Source organism: Silene latifolia, chromosome 11 (assembly GCF_048544455.1).
Source record: "Silene latifolia isolate original U9 population chromosome 11, ASM4854445v1, whole genome shotgun sequence".
Lineage (NCBI taxonomy): Eukaryota > Viridiplantae > Streptophyta > Magnoliopsida > Caryophyllales > Caryophyllaceae > Silene > Silene latifolia.
Genome location: NC_133536.1, coordinates 108416222 through 108437588, shown reverse-complemented (window position 1 = coordinate 108437588; position 21367 = coordinate 108416222). Strand labels below are relative to the sequence as shown.

The window sequence follows — 21367 nt, the reverse complement described above, 5'->3', positions numbered from 1 at the left end:
ATTTTCCTCCTGAATATTAAAGTCCAGAGCATAACTAGTGGTCCCGAGGCTGTTGGGCAGAGCATGAGCTGGGCTTTTGGTCCTTGACCCACCATGCTCATGATGATCTAAGGAAGCCCCATCACTAGTCATCAAGGGAGAAGGGCTATGAACCAACAAAACAGGCTGCCAACCCCCACCTGAATCAGCAGCCACAACCTTTGTCCCCATGGTCTTATCCTCCACTACTTCAGTAGGAACCCCAATAGGTGGAATTTGGGGAACCACTATAGGCTGATCAGTGCGATCCATCCTATTTTCATGAGTCTTAGACTCCTGTGCTGCCTCCTTTTTCTTCAACAGCTTACAAACTTTTCTTTCATGCCCTAGTTTCTTACAGTGAGTGCAATAGTAAGGTAACCACTCATACTCCACATCTTGAATGATTTGACCCAGAATAGGAGACTCAATGACCACAAAAGTTGGGAGACATTCAGAAAGATCCACTTCCACCATGACACGGGCAAAAGATAACCTCTCTTTATTTGTAGTCACAGGGTCAGCATATAGAGGGGTTCCAATCTTGCTTGCAATCTTGCTCAAAGCTTGAGCAGACCATAGATGAGGGTCCAAATTATGCAACAAAACCCAGACAGGGACCTTAGAAATACTATCCAACTGAGTAGGAAATTGAGGTGTCCACTGCTTAAGTAAAAGAGAATGACCACTCAAACTCCAAGCATTTCCTCTAAGAATAGTATTAATGTCCTCAATTTTGGAGAACCTAAAGTAGAACCACCCTTTTTTGAAGTACAACACAGCTGGTTTTGAGACGTGATTCCATTACTTGCTAACAAACTCCTTCACTTGAGCAACCGTAGGTTTCCCACCTAGAAATTGTGCAACCAGAGTATGTTGCCAGTAGGCCAACTCACTCTCAATATCTTGCATCTCAATCACCACTACACCATCAGATCAAGAATCATGAGTCCCACTCAATTCCATACCCACAGCTGATTGGGCAACTTTGTCCACCCAGGAAGTCTTCGTAGTAACCGTCTCAGAAGAAGCTGGAACGATGGGAATGGGAACAACAACTGGAACAACCGGAGCCTCCTCCTTGGAACCCGAGGCACCAACGGAATCAACCAGTCTTCAAAGGAGCAACCACTGATGACTCACCAGTAGCTGTAGCCCCATCTTCCATCACAGGCGTCGAAGAAGGTGCAGTGCTACTCCCCGAGGCCACCGCCAAAGGACTAGACTTACGACCAACAGATTTATCCAGAGCGCGATTAATCAACACATTTACAGAATTAGGGTTACCTTTTAGAGTAGAAATGGTATCTTCAGATCTACCCCTCCTTGTTTGCAGAACAGTAATAGCAATCTTCTTTGGTCATCCCATAGCCGGAGAAGAAAAGGAAAATCAATCGGAGATTGTCAATCGTGAAATCGCCTTTTTTTCCTAGAGAGAAGCCCTCTCCTAACCAGCTATTATTATTATTATTGTTATTGTTGTTGTTGTTGTTGTTGTTATTATTATTATTATTATTATTATTATTATTATTATTATTATTATTATTATTATTATTATTATTATTATTATTATTATTATTATTATTATTATTATTATTATTATTATTATTATTATTATTATTATTATTATTATTATTATTATTATTATTATTATTATTATTATTATTATTATTATTATTATTATTATTATTATTATTATTATTATTATTATTATTATTACTATTACTATTACTATTGCTATGGCTATTGCTATTGCTATTGCTATTGTTACTCGAGCAACCCAAGCACACAACCCAAAGCATCTACACGGCCAAATAACTAATCCCGACTCATTTATTATTCTATTATTCCATTATTTATTTACCGTCTTATTCCCAATTATAAATTATAAACTTATTATAATTAACTATTTAAAATGTGTTAATTATGAATATAAATTCTTGTCAAATTACGGGGTATTACAGTCTTCCCCCCTTAAAATGAACTTCGTCCCGAAGTTCATCCAAAAATGCTACAAAAGCCTCATCAAACCATCCACACATCTGAATGTCATTTCAACTCACTATCATTGCAACACAATTAACTTTCTTAATCATAATCATTACCATACTTAACAAAATGTATCACAAAATTAACTCAAAACACGAAAATGTATCACAAAATAAACTTAAAACATAAGATGTCACATTCTACCCCCCTAAAAATAAACTTCGTCCCGAAGTTTCAGAACTACTACATTTTATTAAACTACTAACAACTTAAAACTTATATAAATGATAAGACCTCCCAAACAAATACTAGTTACCCTTCTCCCCATTCCCTTGTACTGTACTGGTTGTTCCAAATGTCTTCCCACGATTACTCTTACCACCTCCATTTCCTTGCCTATTGTTGTAGCTCCTCTGGGTACTCCATTGCCCTGCATTTCTATTGCTGCCTATACTTTGTATTGGAGTGTGGTAGTTTTTTTGGTTTTCATTCCCATAACCTCCACTTCCATTGCCACCCCCTTGCTTGCCCAAATCAACTCTACATGCAAACCTCTTATGTCCCGGCTTCCCACACCTAAAACAATTCACATTACTAGCTCGACTAGACCACCCTCCACTCGAAAAGTATGATTGAGATTGACCCACATTCTGCTTCTTACTACCTCCTACACTCTCAGTTGTACTTTCTAATTTCCTCTTCTCGCCCTTCCCCTTCTTTTCCTCCTTCTCCCTCTTCTCTTCCTTTAACATGTCTGCAATCCTCTCAGCATGTCCTGCTCTTTGGTATACTTCATCCATATTACCTGGCTGACCAACTGCCAACCTCTTCTTGATTATGGTTGTTAACCCCTTTTCAAATCTGAGTGCCAACATCTCATTACTAAAATTCAAATCAGCTACATATTCTGACAATTCCATAAACCTGTTATAATAAGTCTCTACTGTCATCTCCTCAGTCATCTTGAAAAAATCAAATTAAGCTCTCATCTTACTCCTAATATGTTCTGGTACAAATACCATCAGAGCAAGAATCATGAGTCCCACTCAATTCCATACCCGCAGCTGATTGGGCAACTTTGTCCACCCAGGAAGTCTTCGTAGTAACCGTCCCAGAAGAAGCTGGAACGATGGGAACGGGAACAGCAACTGGAACAACTGGAGCCTCCTCCTTGGAACCCGAGGCACCAACGGAATCAACCTGTCTTCAAAGGAACAACCACTGATGACTCAGCAGTAGCTGTAGCCCCATCCTCCATCACAGGCGTCGAAGAAGGTGCAGTGCCACTCCCCGAGGCCACCGCTAAAGGACTATACTTACGACTAACAGATTTATCCAGAGCGCGATTAATCAACACATTTACAGAATTAGGGTTACCTTTTGGAGTAGAAATGATATCTTCAGATCTACCCCTCCTTGGTTGTAGAACACTAATAACAATCTTCTTTGGTCGTCCCATAGCCGGAGAAGAAAAGGAAAATCAATCGGAGATTGTCAATCGTGAAATCGCCATTGAAATCGCCTTTTTTTCCTAGTGAGAAGCCCTCTCCTAACCAGCTATTTATTATTATTATTATTATTATTATTATTATTATTATTATTATTATTATTATTATTATTATTATTATTATTATTATTATTATTATTATTATTATTATTATTATTATTATTATTATTATTATTATTATTATTATTATTATTATTATTATTATTATTATTATTATTATTATTATTATTATTATTATTATTATTATTATTATTATTATTATTATTATTATTATTATTATTATTATTATTATTATTATTATTATTATTATTATTATTATTATTATTATTATTATTATTATTATTATTATTATTATTATTATTATTATTATTATTATTATTATTATTATTATTATTATTATTATTATTATTATTATTATTATTATTATTATTATTATTATTATTATTATTATTATTATTATTATTATTATTATTATTATTATTATTATTATTATTATTATTATTATTATTATTATTATTATTATTATTATTATTATTATTATTATTATTATTATTATTAGAGTTTTTTGATAACTTATACCTTGAATAACTCACTTTTTCAAATCTTATACCTAAGATAACATTCCTTAAAATCTTATACCTAAAATAAAATTTTCTTCCAAACTCGATACCAAATATCGAAAAAACCCCTGAATTGATGATCTTCTCCTTACCAATTAAACACCATCATCCTTTTCCCACCTATTAACACACACATCCACGATTGCCACCACTAAAAACCATCAAATTAGTAAGGGCAAAATCGTCAATTTAAGGCATTTTTTTAAGATTTGGTATCAAGTTTGGAAGAAAATGTTATTTTAGGTATAAGATTTTAAAGAAAGTTATCTTAGGTATAATATTTGAAAAAACGAGTTATTCAAGGTATAAGTTATCAAAAAACCCTTATTATTATTATTATTATTATTATTATTATTTTTTTTTTTTTTTTTTCTTAAAAGGATCAGCATCAGCAATAACCCATTATTATTATTATTATTATTATTACTACTATTATTATTATTAGGGTAAATTGATAACTTATACCAAGTATAACACACTTTTTCAAATCTTATACCTAAGATAAATTTCTTTAAAAACTTATACCAAAAATCCTATTTTTTTCACAAACTCGATACCAAGTCTCAAAAAAAGGCAAGAATTGATGATTTTGCCCTTACTATTCAACTCACCACCACTCTTTTTCCACACCATTAATCCTTAATATCTCTCATTCACTACATACACCCCTCCACCACCACGACCCACCACCTCCCTTACTGAAACCACCGCTGCAATCCCCCTGCCACCCCCTGCCACCTCCTGCCGGGAAACCATCCTAGTGTCTCCCAATTAAACACCTATAACTCAAACCCACAATCTCCCCAAACTCAAACCTACATACCCAAACTCACAACCCCAACAGCCCACCTACCGTACACCGCCGTGACAACCCCCACGTACACTACTAGACGACCGTCACATAATCGCCACAACCCCCACCTACACCTCATCCACACCTTAACCGTCGTTTCGTTTCGTCAGAAACTCACCAACCTAAAACTCTTCTCACGACTACTAACCATAGAAAAACACGACTCCATTACCGAAAGCTTATTCTCCGCTCTAAAAAACGCCAAATCGGGGATTTTTGAGTGTCACTGACGGATTATTGGTGGTGGGGAGGGTTCTCTTAGAAGAGATGGTGGTTAAGGTATAACGATTTGACACAATATGGGGTGATTTTGAGATTGGTGTTGTCGGGATCGAGGACATGTGGGCAGCAATGCCGGCGGGAAGTCACTTGCAATGGCAGCCGGACATTGGCTATGCTGCTGGCGGAGGGAGAAGGTGAGTAGTGGTGGCGTGATGGGATGTATGTGGTGGTTAATTGGTTAATGTGGTGGATTTGACTGTTTGAATAAATAAGGTGGGCATAAGTGTGGTGATGGGTAATTAGTAAGGGTAATAAGGTCAATTCATGAGATTTAGTATTGAGTATGAAAAAAACAAAGATTTTCGGTATAGGTTTTGAAAGAAAATTATGTTAGGTATAAGATTTGAAAAAGTGGGTTATATTAGGTATAAGTTATCAATTTACCCTTTATTATTATTATTATTATTATTATTATTATTATTATTATTATTATTATTATTATTATTATTATTATTATTATTATTATTATTATTATTATTATTATTATTATTATTATTATTATTATTATTATTATTATTATTATTATTATTATTATTATTATTATTATTATTATTATTATTATTATTATTATTATTATTATTATTATTATTATTATTATTTATTTATTTATTTTTTTTTTTTTATGAAGAGATGCGCGCAGCTTTCATAGATAGAAAAATAAAAGTTTACATGAAATTGGTGGGGAGCCGGGAGACAATCTGGGCCCCCACCCCCTTAGCAACAACAAAGCTAAGTCTAGTAAAAATATAAGCGGCCACCCGAGCCCCCGCATCCTGAGATACCGAGAATTTCTGGATCCGCTTGAGCAAGGCAACAAGATCATCGAACCCACTCCCAAGCGAAGAGAAAGAGAAAGGAAGGAAACCATAACCAGCTGCCGCGCATAAATCCCCAAACGTAGCATACTTACGCTGAGTGGCATCAGCGACAACCAGCCCGCCCCCAGGCACAAAATCGATCATCCCTGTCTGAGTCAAGGGGGAAGACCCTATCAAATCGACACACACATCTTGCCCTCTGTCCCAGGAATAAAGCAGCAAATCCGCAGGACGAATAGAGCTACCATGTCCGTCAACCAAACCGATATCAACCTCCTTACCCGTAGAAATACCAGACCTATAGCAGATGTCGAATAAGGTGTCACAAACGAGGTTGTGCCGATGCTTAACACCCACAGTACCAGTAAAAGAAACACCGTGGTCCCCATAAACATCATGAGCAAAAATCCGAGAGTAAGCAGGATGAGGCCTAGATACCGTAAATAACGGAACACCCAGTCGATATCCAAGCACACTACTGTAAGTCCTCCCGTTCATAGTCTGACCCAACCCAGAGATAAGAACCGCACGCAACCAATCAGAAGAGTGGGCACCTTGCTGAGACATCCAAAATGCAAGCTGACGCGGTGTCAAAGAGAAAACAGATTCTGAAGCAGCAACAACTGTCGCGAAATATATATATGCCAATTTCTTCATAAGTTTAGGGGCAGCGATTTCACTAGGATCACGTAAAAAAACAGAACATGTAGTCTCAGAAAACACCCGCAAGGCATCGTCAAAAGTAGGACCAGCATCTACAATACCAGAAGGCCGTAGGAGCTTAGCCTGCAAACGGGACGCCAGAAAAGCATAGTGTAAAACATCCCCCGCAGCATAAACACCGAGCCCACCAAGATGAAAAGGGAATGTAGCAAGGCGCCACTGCCAATCGCCAAAACCAGGTCCAGATGCGGTGACAATACGTTCCAAGCTAGAACGAAGGGCGGCATCGAAAGGAAGATGGACCGAACCAAACACACGGGGGGGATCAAGTACGAAGAGAGAAATAGAGCTTAGAAATACCAGTATAAGCTCTAAGTAGAAGCAACTCACATTGCGGGTCCTCAATCCTCGCGACTAAGTCCATAAGCTCAATGGTCTTAGTCACTCTCTTCCCCACAAGCTCACTGCCAAAAATAGGACAAGTATTGACAGGTCCACCCAAAACAGAGACACCACGCAAGGGCCGAGCAATAGAAGGGGGGAAAACACCGGTAAGCCGACTTCGAGGATCCTCAATAGGCCAAAAGACCTCTGTCTTAGCGACATTAAGATGGAGTCCAAAACGAGGGTCATCCGCCATAATCAAATCCAAAACCTTCCCCACCTCCAAAGTGTCCCCAACAATGGTGCCATCATCCAAGTACCATGCCTGCATAGTAAGGTCAAAAGAGTCCCGGATTTTGCACACTAAGGGATACAAAATCAAAGCGAAAAGCAAAGGGCCTAAAGGATCACCCTACTGGACACCCTGACAAGACCACAAGCAATGCTCCCCATAATAAAGACGGGCCGGGCCAGAGTAACAAAACTCCACCCAACGGGAAAGAACCGGACAACGACGGCGGACTTCCTGTAGCATGGTCGCACGATCAACAAGGTTGAAAGCATTCTGGAAATCAATCAGCAACATAGAAAGTCCCACACCACCACCACGGGCCTCAATGAGCCGATTCAAGGCATGCAAGATAGCCTCTCCTCCATCGGACACCCCAACCCCAAACTGAAGACCAGCAAAATAAGAAGACAAAGAAGGACCAACCAAACAAATACCAGCCTTAGAGACAAGACGTCTCCAGACAGTGCCAACAGCAATAGGACGAACACCACCACCCGGTTTAACAAGCGGCGTGAGTGGGGCGCTGGCAATGTACTCACCAAGAGCTAGAGGACACCGGCCCTGAAGAAAAAGATTAACCACCCTAGTAATAGAAGCGATCAAATCATCAGAGATAGCCACAGCAGTGCCACCCAAACAGTCCATAAGGTGCTGGGACGAAACCCATCCCTCCCACAAGAAGTGCCACGTGGGAAACTCCGAATCATATCCAAAACCACTGCCGAAGAGGAAACAAGAGGATGATGATCCACAGGCAAAGGAGGCAATGAAGGAGGTGGGGCGATAAGGTGCTTCTCTCGCAAAGCCACAAGAGTGGCATCCGAGTAAGGGGCAATACCTGATGAAGAAAGCACCCGCACAACAGCAGTATAATGACCATCACAAATCTTCCTCCGACACTGCCGAAGGTTAAGCGCACTTAAATCAAGATCCTCCTCTACAAGAAAGGAAGGGGGAACCTCATCCAAAGTCGCCCGTAAAAGCTGCAAACTGCCACCAGGCACACCCCAAGCAAGAATAGCACTGGAAATACTCTCCTCCTGGCGCTGACGTCTGACAGCAGTCCTACACTCAAGATTACTGCTCGGGGAAAAGGTCTTAAGTATATAAAGGGGCAACACAATCAAACGAATCCAGCAGGAGAGGTACCAGGAGAGCCACCCACATCATCCAAAGCCCCCTTTAAAACCCGAGCAAACCCAAGGCGACACTTAGGAGGGATAGATTTCACAGTGCGTAACCCCAAAGAAAGCAAACGATCAAGCAAAGAGATGGTCTAACCAACTGGCTCAACCCCAGCATCAGACGAGATAACCGACGGAGACGGAACAGTAGGTCGGGGAATACTAAAAATAAAAAAACGGACATGGCCATCATAAAAAATCGGAGACGCCACAATATCGTGCCGACTATGCTGACACCTCTTAGGTAAGGTATAGGTTCTAAGGCACACCCCACACTACCAAACCCCCATCCGCTGTAAAGTAATCTCAGCATTAGAATAAACAGTCAAACTATCAGAAAGAGTTTGACGTGTAAGAACCATAGCTTCACCACGACAGTGTCGATCCTGCAAGTGTCGTAGCATAGCAGTTTAAACAAGACCCCTACCACCATTATCCAGACACCCATGAAGACCAACAAAAGGACAGTGATACCTTACCAAGTTGGGCATGACCAACGAACATAAAGCTATCGAAATGATGGATGAAGCAAGTAGGCAAGAACCTCACGTGCATGAACTCACGCAACCTCCAGCCAAAGCAAAAAATAATACCCAAAACGTAAAGACCTACACGCATCAACACTAGAGGGCTGCCAAGACAAGAGATGTGCGGGCAGGGAAAACACCAAACCGAAAACACAAATACTAACCTCGAAGAAGCGTGAGGATTGAAAAAAAACATAGAAGCAGGTCAACTCTACAAGTCAACTCTGCAAGTCAACGTTGCAAGTGTGGATGGAGAAAACGTGAAAAAGCAATCTGCTTCTGCACCACGCAACTATGCACCCAGAACTCACTAAAACACCGAACCCAAGCAATCCCTAACCAAGCAGCGGCCACCACAGACTGAACCCAAAACACCACGGCCCAAACAGATCGAGGAAAAGCAGCGAGCAGAAGGCGACACCACCACCGGAGAAGACAGCCGAGGAGACACAAAGAGGAAAAGGAAAACAGAAATGTCGAAAAAAGGAAACGGAAATGCCGAAAAAAAAAGAAAACTTAACGCATAGGCAGTCACTGCGAACGACAGGAGATCAAAAAGACGGTGTCAGAACGCCGGCGATGACAGAACGCCGACAATCACACACAAACCGAGAAGAAAACCCCGCAGCACGAGCCCTATAACGAACACACACGACAACAACCTCAACACCTGCGATACCAGGAGACCGGCGTGGTGTTGGCCGCGAAGATGCGTAGCCGTCGGCGACCAGCAACCAGACTGAAAACCTAAACGATCCCGAAATCGAAAAGATCAAAAAACCACCAAAACAGAACCCAAAGACCACCAGGGGACACCACAGGCCGGTGGCGGGAGGTCTAAAGGCCTTAGTGTGGTGGAGGCAGCGGTGGCAGATAAGGACAAATGACGGCAAGGGGCAGCCAAGCTTTTCTCACAAATCGCCCTAATCGCCCTGTCTCTCTCTCTCTCTCTCTCTCTCTCTCTCTCTCTCTTTATTATTATTATTATTATTATTATTATTATTATTATTATTATTATTATTATTATTATTATTATTATTATTATTATTATTATTATTATTATTATTATTATTATTATTATTATTATTATTATTATTATTATTATTATTATTATTATTATTATTATTATTATTATTATTATTATTATTATTATTATTATTATTATTATTATGATTATGATTATGATAGGCGACGACTTTGTTGAGGATTATTATTAGTTGAATTCGCTTGGATTGCGTAATTGGGATATTTGCTAATCAGGTAGGTTATTTACTCAACTTGAATGTGCCTTGGTGATAACTAATATTTGAATGATGGTTGGAATTGGATATTGGATATTTGTTATTGGATGATTATTGATAAGAATTGCTATTGTTAATCCGTTGATTAATTATTATCCATGTTGAATACTTTTGTATTGTTGTTGTATGAAGACCCGGTCCAGGGGTGGCGGGTGATGTATGAAGACCCGGTCCAAGGGTGGCAGGATATATAAAAGGGTGTTCAAAGTTTACTGTTTATATGGGAGTTTGGAGAATTGATATGGGTGTTCAGAGTATATATATATATATATATATATATATATATATATATATATATATATATATAGAGAGAGAGAGAGAGAGAGAGAGAGAGAGAGAATTGGGATCCGGTGAGAACCACCAACATAATGAGAACCATGAGAACTCCACCTTACGAACCTTTTTAAAAAAAATTAATGACATATTTGGATTTGGCATAGAAGTTTATGTCTAGATAACATATTTCTTGGTCTAGAAATTATATACTTGTGACGGAAACCTAGCCTAGTTTTGCAACTAGCAACGACCTCAACCCTTTTCAAGTCAAGTTCCTCAAATGTTCTGATTTGAAATTGCATGTTTTATCGAGTCTAAGCTGCGACACCTTGCCCGTTCCGAATGTCCTTTGATCCGTAAAAGGCAACGTCCATTTGCACTACAAAAACAAACCCCCTGAACTACGAGCATGGTTTGATTTCACCTCTTCAGGTGGATACGTAGGCAGTCCCTCTTATGCTTGAGGGATACAACCACAAAACCCATTTCAAATTCACCAAAACATTTCGAACTACGATCATGGTTTGATTTCACCTCTTCAGATGAATACGTAGGCAGTCCTTTCTTACACAAGAAGGATACAACCATCCCCATAATAAAAAAAAAAAACATTACCCACATACAAAAAAACATCCCAAAAAAGGAAGGGAAAACCATTCCCTTTCCCACCAAAATACAAAATGAGCCTTTCTCCCTTCCCACAAAATACCACTTTCCCAAGTGCAAATGTTTAGGACGATTCAAATCGAATTGCCTTTACCAAATGGATGGAAGAAACAAGCGTTCACAACTTTCTACACGAGCAATCCTCTTGTTTAATTAATAATGGGAGGGATTACAATTTCAACAACAAATAAAGCTCGACGAGTCTACAACTTGTCGAAGCTAAGGTGTCAACTAACACACCTCACATAGTAAAACTAGCACAAAACACACAACAACTAGCTAGTACAACATAATAAAAACTCACAACAATAATACAACATAATAATAAAGTGGGTAATGGAGGTCTTCACTCTTCCATTCTACCCTTGCCTTTTTCTTCGGGGTACATCTTCCCCTTGTTCTTCTTGTTGGCCCGCCTAGCATGGACTTCCTCCTCGGAACGGATCCTCAACGGATCTAAGACGGCGATGGCCTCCGGTCTAGCATAAGACCCCATGTTCGACCCAAGACGAGCCAATGCACGGCCCACCATATTCTTGGGGCCGGAACTCCTCCTCTTCGGTGGTCTCATCACATCGGAGGTAGCTCCATCAACATACTCCTCAAAGAAGTCACGGTTGGCTTTGCCAACCTCTCGATACTTCAAATCGACAACCTCGTCCTTACGAAATTTGGATCTCTCTTCCAAGGACGGAGCACGTGACCACTTGACATAAGCGGGAGTCACCCATGTCGTGGCAACGGGGTTTGGCACCTCCCAAAACGGCCGAGTGGCCCACCACCTTTCAAAGAATTCCACAAGCTCGGAATTCCGGAAAACATTCTCTTGGACAAGAGTATCTTGAGCGGGAACCTTTTGTTGACGCCCCATTTGCCTCATGAGCCTTTCGGGATAAATGAAGGAAACAACCTTCAAGCCCACCACCATCAAAGAATGAGGACTAGCACCCGAAGCGGGCAACCCCGTGAAGGACCTCAAGTGCCACCACGGCACCACCCAACGGATATGAGGACCACCCTCCTCCGCCAATCTTGCGGCCCAATAGGCCTCGGTGGAAGCAAAACTATCCGGGTACAACTTCTTCCTCATAGTAAGGTGACGGAAGGAGTAAGAAGAAGGATTAACCGGAGGCTCTACATACCTTAGCCTCTCCAATAGCCACACTTGGAGGATCCTTGGCGATCCAAAAGAGGGAGCTTCTCCACAAGAGCTTTCCTTGTCCAAAGCTTGGATAATCTCTCCAAGCACCAACCATGATGGATCTCTACCATGCTCCATTTGCTCAATCACATGGATAAGGGTCATACTACCATGACATCTTGGCCCCTCCTTCTTCAAGACATCAACAAAGAGGTACACATGGACAAGGCAAAATGCAAGAGCCCTTCTCCTAGAAACCTCCGAGACATTAGCATCTAACCGATTCGAGAAGATATTGATAAGAGCCAACATATCCACACCATGTGGAGCAAGAAGAAAGTTGACTTGGCTTGTTGATAAGCCCAACATGGAACAGAATTTCTCCTTGTAGCACAACCGAGTCGGAGGAAGCACCGGAGCACAACCCGACCACCCACCAATGACTCCAACTTCTTCGGCAAGAGGACAAATTTCATCTTTCGGGAAAACAAAAACATGATGTTTCGAATCCCAAAACCGAGAACATGCTTCAAGAAACGAAGGTTGCACCTTGACTTGAGGAAGCACCAACAATTGACCAACTCCCATGCAATCGAGTTGATACTTTTCGGGAGGCGACAAATCCCGGCACCGTTGTCGCAATGCGTTCTCAAAAGCATCCATGAAATATTTTTGTGGAAGAAGAAGAGGTTGTGTAGAGATGATTTTGTGTTTCGGATGATGAAACAATGAAGCGCAAACGTCCCTATTTATACAAAATGACCAGCGCATTTTTCAGAAAAAAGGGGAGAGACGGCTTCCATCGCCGAGCTGCTCGCGCCTCTTTGAGGCTTCCCCAGGATTCCCGCTGTTGACTTGTCTCTTTCAACATGTGTTTTCTCCTGACACCTCAAACCTCCCGCCAGGAACCTCGCGCCTCTTCGGGATGATCCGGGAAATTTTGTGTTTCCTCACACTCACATTTCTTTGTTTTCGCGTTTTACGAAATCCGACACGGTTTCCATGACGCCGCTTTAAACATACGGATTTTTCTTTCTTTCTTTAAAGGGGGGAAGGGCTAGTCGCCCCGATCCGCGATGGATCGTTTCCATGTCAGTCGAATTCCGAAAATTTTTCGCTTTTTCGCAATTTTCCGGCAAAAATCAAAATCGAAAATTGATAACACGACATCAATTTTCCTCAAAAATTCAAGCACTCACAAATTCGAGTCTTGACCTCAAAAGCAAACATACTCGCAAAAATCCCTTTCTAAAAATTCTTTCCTGACGGTTTGAGTTTTTCTTTTTTCAAGTCAATTTTCAATAATTTCGATGCAATTTAATTCATGACACGAGTTAATTGCTCAAATTTTCAAATCATTCCTTTTAAATTCCAAACGTGACGATTTGTCACGGAATTTTCAAAAATTTCAATTTTAACTTCAAGTCATCTTGGTTAATTTTTGTTTTTCAATCAAATGCTTCTACGTGTTTGCGTTTATGCGTATGTGCTATTTGTTGCCTGTTTTCTACACTAACGATGCAGGAACTAGTGCGAAGCAAAAGGAGAATCAACAGCCGACAGCGCTCCTCTGAAACACAACACAAAAAAAAGCCAAAATCACAGAATGAACCACAATCCAAAAACACATATATACAAACCGCCTCACGCAAAATATAAATATGTACTGAGTCCAAGACACGGACAAGCTACAACAGCTACTCGGCGTCTCCCGTCAGACCAGTCCTGGTCTCACCAGGAGTCGCCGCCAACGCAGACACCACCACCAGCTCAGACTCCCTCTCCGGGGAACTCTCCAGCGTCTCACGCTCCATCTCGACGTGGAACTCCTCCGCTGCAGCCAACTGAGCCCTGAGGGAAGCAATCTCCGCGTCTCGACTCCGCAGCTCGTCATCACGACGCCTCAACTCCTGGTCTCGACGGGTAATCCCCAACCCCTGGGCCTCGATCGTCGACCTGGCCGCCTCCAACTCAGCATGGACCCGAGCAAGCTCCGCCGGATCCGCAATGCCCTACAAAACACAATAACAGATCCTCAAGATCTAAAAACGTGAAATACAACACCAAATACACAAAAACAACACACAAAACGTGCACTGGAAAGCCGAGCCTCTCTCGTAGCCGGGTCACCGGCAAAGCGCCCTCCAAATGGTTAGCCATCCGCCACAAGTTACGTGACTAACGGTCGTCACCTACAAAACAAAAATGTCCTTCAATACAATTAAGGTAAAGTAGAATTGGAGAAAGTGTTCAAGTCGGAACTCACCCTCGTAACAATCAACCTCCACTCCATGCCGACATCGGTCACCTCGGCCACCGCGGGCTCCGTGTAGCGCAATCAAGCTCCTCGCCACCCGGCCCCTGAAAAGTGGTCTCCGTCGGGAAAGTCAAATGAGTCCTCATCAACGGGTCAACTCCCTGCCATTTGGATCCACATCAAAGATGACAAACCCTCCTATCAAGAGAGGCAATGAAAACAAAAGAAAAGGGGAAAACATACCTCGATCGGGTACCAAGCAAGCCTCGACAACCGGAAGGTGTCGTAGTCGGCGTCCCGCAGCAACAGCTCCTCACCTCTCCGACCGTGAAGGTGCTCCTCAACCTCATCAGGAGTCGACTCTTGGAACAACACCCTAGGCGGGTCAACCGGCACGACGAAAGTCTCGGTAAAGCACTGGCGAACTAGACGCTCGTCCAAGTACCAAACCGGCTCAATCGCCGTCTCCAAGTACAGACGCAGGGAGCTGCGAGGTCGCAAACGCTCCCTGATGGCAGCCGGCACATCCATGTAGTGCTCCCAAGGCCGCCCAACAAACAGCAAAAAACGTCAGCCGAAATTTCGGCATTACGACGGCATGAAATGGGTAAATCCCAACAAAAAATAACCTGCAATACAAAAACAAGGGGCAATCCCGCCCCAAACCATTCACAAAAAAAAAACACAAAAACGACTCGCCCCTCTTTTCAAGCAAAAGACGAGTCAAAACCACAAAAACGGCATTTCAAGACCCATACAAGGTCCGCCTACAACCCAAAATACATTCCCGACACAATGGGGATTTTTCTACGGCTCAAAAAGGCAATTCATACGCTAATTTGAGCCCAAACCGGTCAAAATTCAAAAAACGACCGCAAAAAGGCAAACGTGATTTTATCACGCCTCAAGGTGACCTAAAATACCAATAAGGTCCATTTCAAGGCAAACTGACTCAATTCAAGCCCAAACAGGCGCTTATTTCGTCAGACGTAAGACCATCGCAAAAGGCAAGAATCCAATTTTGCCCACAAACATCCAACGAAGGTCCTTAGATGGCAAATACGGGTTTTCCCAACTACAATGCAACCTAGTGGGACCCACTACCCAAGCAAATAAACTTGGCACTGTGAAATGAGACGGTTTCTCGCCTCACTCACGTTTTTCGAGCATAGGGAGCGGGAACGGGGACCAAAATGCAAACTAAAAGCACCCCTATACTCCTAAACAGGTTCCTAACCTAATGCAAGCATCAATTTCACTCGAAATGGGCTCAATCAAAAACGCCCAATTCGATTTTTAGGGCAAAATTCGCCCTAATTCAATCAAGCTAAAAATCAACGAATTTGAAAGGATTCAAGAGGAAATACATACCTTGAGATGACATTGTTGATAATGGCACGAATAGGGGCAAGCTAGAAGGTCCTTTAATGGCGATTTTGCGGGATTTTGAGGTTGAAGATGAATAATGAATCATCCGCAGCTCAACCTCGCGTCTTTTTAACAGAAAAAAGGGAAGCCGGCTTCCATCGCCAGATGGCTCGCGCCTAAACCAGGTCTCCCCTTTGCTTTTTCAGCGAAATTGGGGCTTTGGCCCAATTTCCACACAACAAATTCGGATTTTCGTTGACGATATTGAATGTCGTCATTTCCTCAAAAACAAACAAAACCAAATAGTGAAAATTCAAATTCGCTATTTTCAAAAATTTCAAGCAGACGGCGATCAAAACCGCCAATTTCAAAAATATTGGTGAAATCAAATTCACTATTTTCCTTCAATTTCAAGAATTAATAGCGAAAATTCAAAAACCGCTATTTCTCCAAATTTCAAGCAACGACGGCACATAAACCGTCACTTCGATCAATAGTGAAGATTCCAAATTCACTATTTCCATCACATGTCAACGGCGGCACATAAACCGTCACTTCGATTAATAGTGAAGATTCCAAATTCACTATTTCCATCACATGTCAACGGCGGCACATAAACCGTCACTTCGATCAATAGTGAAGATTCCAAATTCACTATTTCCATCACATGTCAACGGCGGCACATAAACCGTCACTTCAATTAATAGTGAAGATTCCAAATTCACTATTTCCATCACATGTCAACGACGGCACATAAACCGTCACTTCAATCAATAGTGAAGATTCCAAATTCACTATTCCTTCAAATACCAGCAGGGGGCTTCCTCGCAGAACCCGCTCATTTTCGAAAACGGTGATAGTGAAAATTTGAATTCACTATTTCCCCCAGCGGCATCACGAGTTCGCTACGTTCAAACAAGCCCATTCGACGCGGCTATTCCCATGGTCCATTAACCGACCATTACCATGGCTGGCGAGCCTTTATCCGCAACCATTCGAGGACAGATCCCGAAGATGCCTCGGGTACATTTCCTTACCATGGCTGGCGAGCCTTTGTCCGCAAACATTCGAGGACAGATCCCGAAGATGCCTCGGGTACATTTCCTTATCACAGCTGGCGAGCCTTTATCCGCAAGCGCTCAAGGATACATCCCGAAGATGCCTCGGTTACATTTCCTTATCACGGCTGGCGAGCCTTTGTCCGCAACCTTTCAAGGACACATCCCGAAGATGCCTCGGGTACATTTTCTTGTCACGGCTGGCGAGCCTTACAACGCATCGCGGCTGGCGAGCCCTCCTCACAAACGCAGCACAGCTGGCGAGCCTTTATCCACAAACGCGCAAGGACATATCCGAAGATGCCTCAGGTATGACTCCTTCTTATGGCTGGCGAGCCTTTGTACGTAGTCTAACGGACTTTAAACGACCCGCACGGACAGTCGACAGACTCTAAACTGTTCCCGACGACAGGTACTTGACTCGTACCCTCGAGTCGCCTTGGCGTCGCCCTTCCCGACGGCAGGTCCTTGGCCCGAATCCTTTCGAGCCGCCTCGACGTCACTTGGGTCTTCAGGTTGTAATCTTCGATGGACCTGGGGACTCTACTTTGACTTTCGCCCTGTCCAAGCCTCAGTCAAATTGGGGGCTCTGTAGATACCCAGTATCTGCTGAGACTCCAACAAACACCCGATGATTATCGGACTACAACATGTTTTGGAATCGCAGCGTTTGATCGACAATTTGTGTACAACTTTACGTCGGAAAACTTAAAAACGATTTCGAAAATAAAACATTTCAAAACATTTCAAAAATACCTGGAGTGTTTAATGCACGACGACGGGGTCGCAATGACACTAACTAGAGTCAAAACCGACACCGGACCAAAAACCGACTCGAAAATTCAAATCCCGGCTCCAACAACGAGTCAAACCGAGTCAAACACAAAAACCAAAATATCTCAAAGCCTTCTACCTTAAGTTTTCCCGGATTCATGTTGGTCAAGTACCAAACATGTGACTACAAAACCTAGGATAGAACAAATCAGGATTGCGTTTGTTGTGAAAGCGACAACACAGCTCGAAGACCCGCGACGTGGCTCGCGCCTCTTTGAGCAGCCCAAGTGGCCACGTCGCTCAAAACTCACACAACCACTCATTCTCCTATAAATACCCCTCAAATGCCACCCATTTGAGAGTTACGCGAGTGTCCGCCCCCTCTTTTCTCCCTTAAAATTCTCGACTCGACTTCTAAAGTCACAATCCGACGCGTATTTACGACCTACCGATCGTAAACACAAGCCTTACACATTTGTTGGTACCGTCATTGATGTGACCATAATTGGCGCATATTTAGCCCCCGAATTACCATTGTTTCCATGCTTTTTAGTGCCTATTTGGGTCATTTCTTATCTTTAGTTCTTTGTTTTGCATATTCTTTGAGATTTTGATCCCTTGGTAGGAAAGGAGTAAGAATCTTGCATTTTCATGGCAAAACGAGGCTAAATTGATTGTATTCAATGACCAAGCATCAAGAAGAGACAAGACTAGAAGGCCTTTGTACATATCATAGTAGAAGAACAATGTTGAGAAAAGGATCCTTGAGTCCCCGAGGAAATCCCCAAGGAATTTATGAAGAAAAGGGAAGAAAAGAAGAAGAATTGACGCTGAACTACAATCCGAACGGATTGTACCAAATCCGCCCGTCCGTCCAGCCCAATCCGAGCGTCCCACCTTGGAATCCGCTCGGATTCCCCCAGCACAATCCGAGCGTCCCTCTCCTGAATCCGTTCGGATTCCTCAGTCCAGATCCGACCGTCCCGACTCCAATCCGCACGGATTTCAAGATGCAAACGATTTTCATTCTTCAAGCTACGAAAAGAGAAGCCCTTCTCTCAGAAAATACCGGATTCTCCTTGCTCAACTTAAAAAGTGTAATTACTAGTTTAGCCCTTAGTTAACCCTAATGCATCCTCCCTAATTTTCACTATAAATACCCCATTAGTCTAATTAGAGGAGCATGTTCTTCTTATCAATAATTAGTGTAGTTAATATCAATCAAATCTCTCTTCAATATTGTAATCAAGTATTAATCAAGTTTTAATCCAAGTTTTAGTTCTTTAATCTCTCTCTTGTTCTTCCTTTATTTTGGGTAATTGAAGATTATTTGGGTTATTATTGGGAGATTGACAACCTCTCAATCTAGGATTCAAGTACTTCTATTATTCTTGCTTTATTATTGGAATCATTAGTAGGTATAATCTCTTAATCCCATTTTAATTATTGTTAATTACTTTCATTTATTCATCATGTTTCATTATGTTAGTATGATTGACAACCTTTCTAGCATGATCAACATGATAATGAGTGAGTAGTCTCTTAAATAGGGTTTAATGGGTGATTAGGGGAAACCAACATGGGGGATGATTCATGCTTAAATCAATATGCTTTCATATCTTATTTGCTTGCTTGTTTTGAGCTTAATACATGCACATGTTATATTTGATGAAATGCTAAGCCTATGAATCCTTGCATTTACTATCATCTTCTATCCTTTCAACTTGACTTGTAAGACATAACCCAACTCGAGTCTTGTTAGACCATGCGTGTGTTGAGTAGGAAAGATTAAGTCGACTTGTAGGTGTTGTACAATCTAATCGATTCGGCTCCGGACCCAAACTTTCCTAGGATTGTAAGATATAACCCAACTCAATCCATCACAACAATAATTGCTTGCTTATAATTTGAGAACATGTTTGTATGATCATATCCCATGATTCCCCTATGAACCCATAACACCCTAGTGCCTTTAATCAATTGTTTACACCCCTTATTTTATTCATCTTGCTAGTTTATTTTCATTGCTATTTTAGTTTAGTAACCTTCTACATCAACCCAATTTGTGACACCCCTAGACACTACTAGTTACAATAGAATTCTCATTTCAATACCCGTCCCTTGGGATCCGACCTTTACTTGCCTCTTTACTAATTGTAGAGTTGTTCGTGAAGTATAAATTGTGTTTTGTATCGACCATTGACCAACGACCACATATGCTTAATTGTGAACACGAAATGGCCTCGATCAAAAATGGCGCCGTTCTTGGGGACGGTGTTTAATTGATTTAAGATTTCTTTTATTGTTTTTAGTTGTGTCTTTTTCACCTTGGGGAAGTAAAACTCCTCAAGGCTTGTTCTAATTGTTTTCGAGTTGTTTGATATTTTGCATGTCTAGAAGGTTACAAAGAGATTTGTTACCTTTTGACCGTGAAATCAAAAGAACCTTGACGAATAATAGGAGACTTGTTAGGAGGAATTTGGGAGGTGTTGGTGAAGTTGTTCAACCCACTAGTGAGTTTGTCAATCCTTTCGCAATAGAAGGAGAAGAGAACCCATTAAACAATACCACACAAAATCCACCTACAATGCCTAAATTCTCGTCACACTCTATACCCACCGAGGAGAATCTACCAAATGGTACTCCTACACCGCAACATCTCACCGGTAATTTTATTGCCAAGTCCGCCTTCATCCAACTAGTTGAGAGGAGCCAATTCGGGGGAATGCCTAGTGAGGACCTCATTCTCATATGGAAACCTTTTGCGATTATTGTGATGCTATCTCTCAAACGGGCGTGACTCAAGACCAAATAAGATGGGTCTTATTTCCTTTTTCGTTAATCGGCACCGCAAAGCAATGGTTGAAGGGCCTTGATAAGGCCACCCTTGGAATAGATTCTTGGAAGAAGTTGGCTCTAGCTTTCTACAAAAATTCTACCCACCGGAAAAGACTAACATGCTAAGAGCTCAAATTACGGGTTTTAAGCAAAGGGATGAAGAATCTTTGTATGAAGCTTGGGAGCGGTTCAAAGGTATTTGTCGCTCATGTCCTCACCATGGACTTAGCGAATGGTTTTTAGTGCAACAATTTTGGAATGGTTTATATGAAGATTCAAGGAACATTCTCAATATGGGATCAAATGGAATGTTCACCGAAGTTGATGACAATCAAACATGGAACAAAATTGAGGAAATGGCGGTCCATAATTCACAATATAGTAGGCCTCGCAAGGCTACTAGAGGAGGAAAGCATGAAGTGGACTCCGTTACTCAATTGGGTGCGCAACTTAGTGCTCACATTGACACAATCAACTTGAAGTTTGAACAAGCTATGGCTAGACTTGAGGAAAACTCAAAATCATCAAAGCATCATGTCAATGCCATGACG

The 21367-nt window shown here is 41.6% G+C and overlaps 1 non-coding gene across 1 annotated transcript; it reads right to left on the bottom strand.

Annotated features, from left to right (window-relative positions):
- Positions 1 to 20935: 20935 nt before the first annotated feature.
- LOC141616399 (small nucleolar RNA R71) lies at positions 20936 to 21042 on the bottom strand. Its single transcript, XR_012530749.1, has one exon. It is a non-coding gene; the product is annotated as a small nucleolar RNA R71 (small nucleolar RNA).
- Between the last annotated feature and the right edge of the window lie 325 nt (positions 21043 to 21367).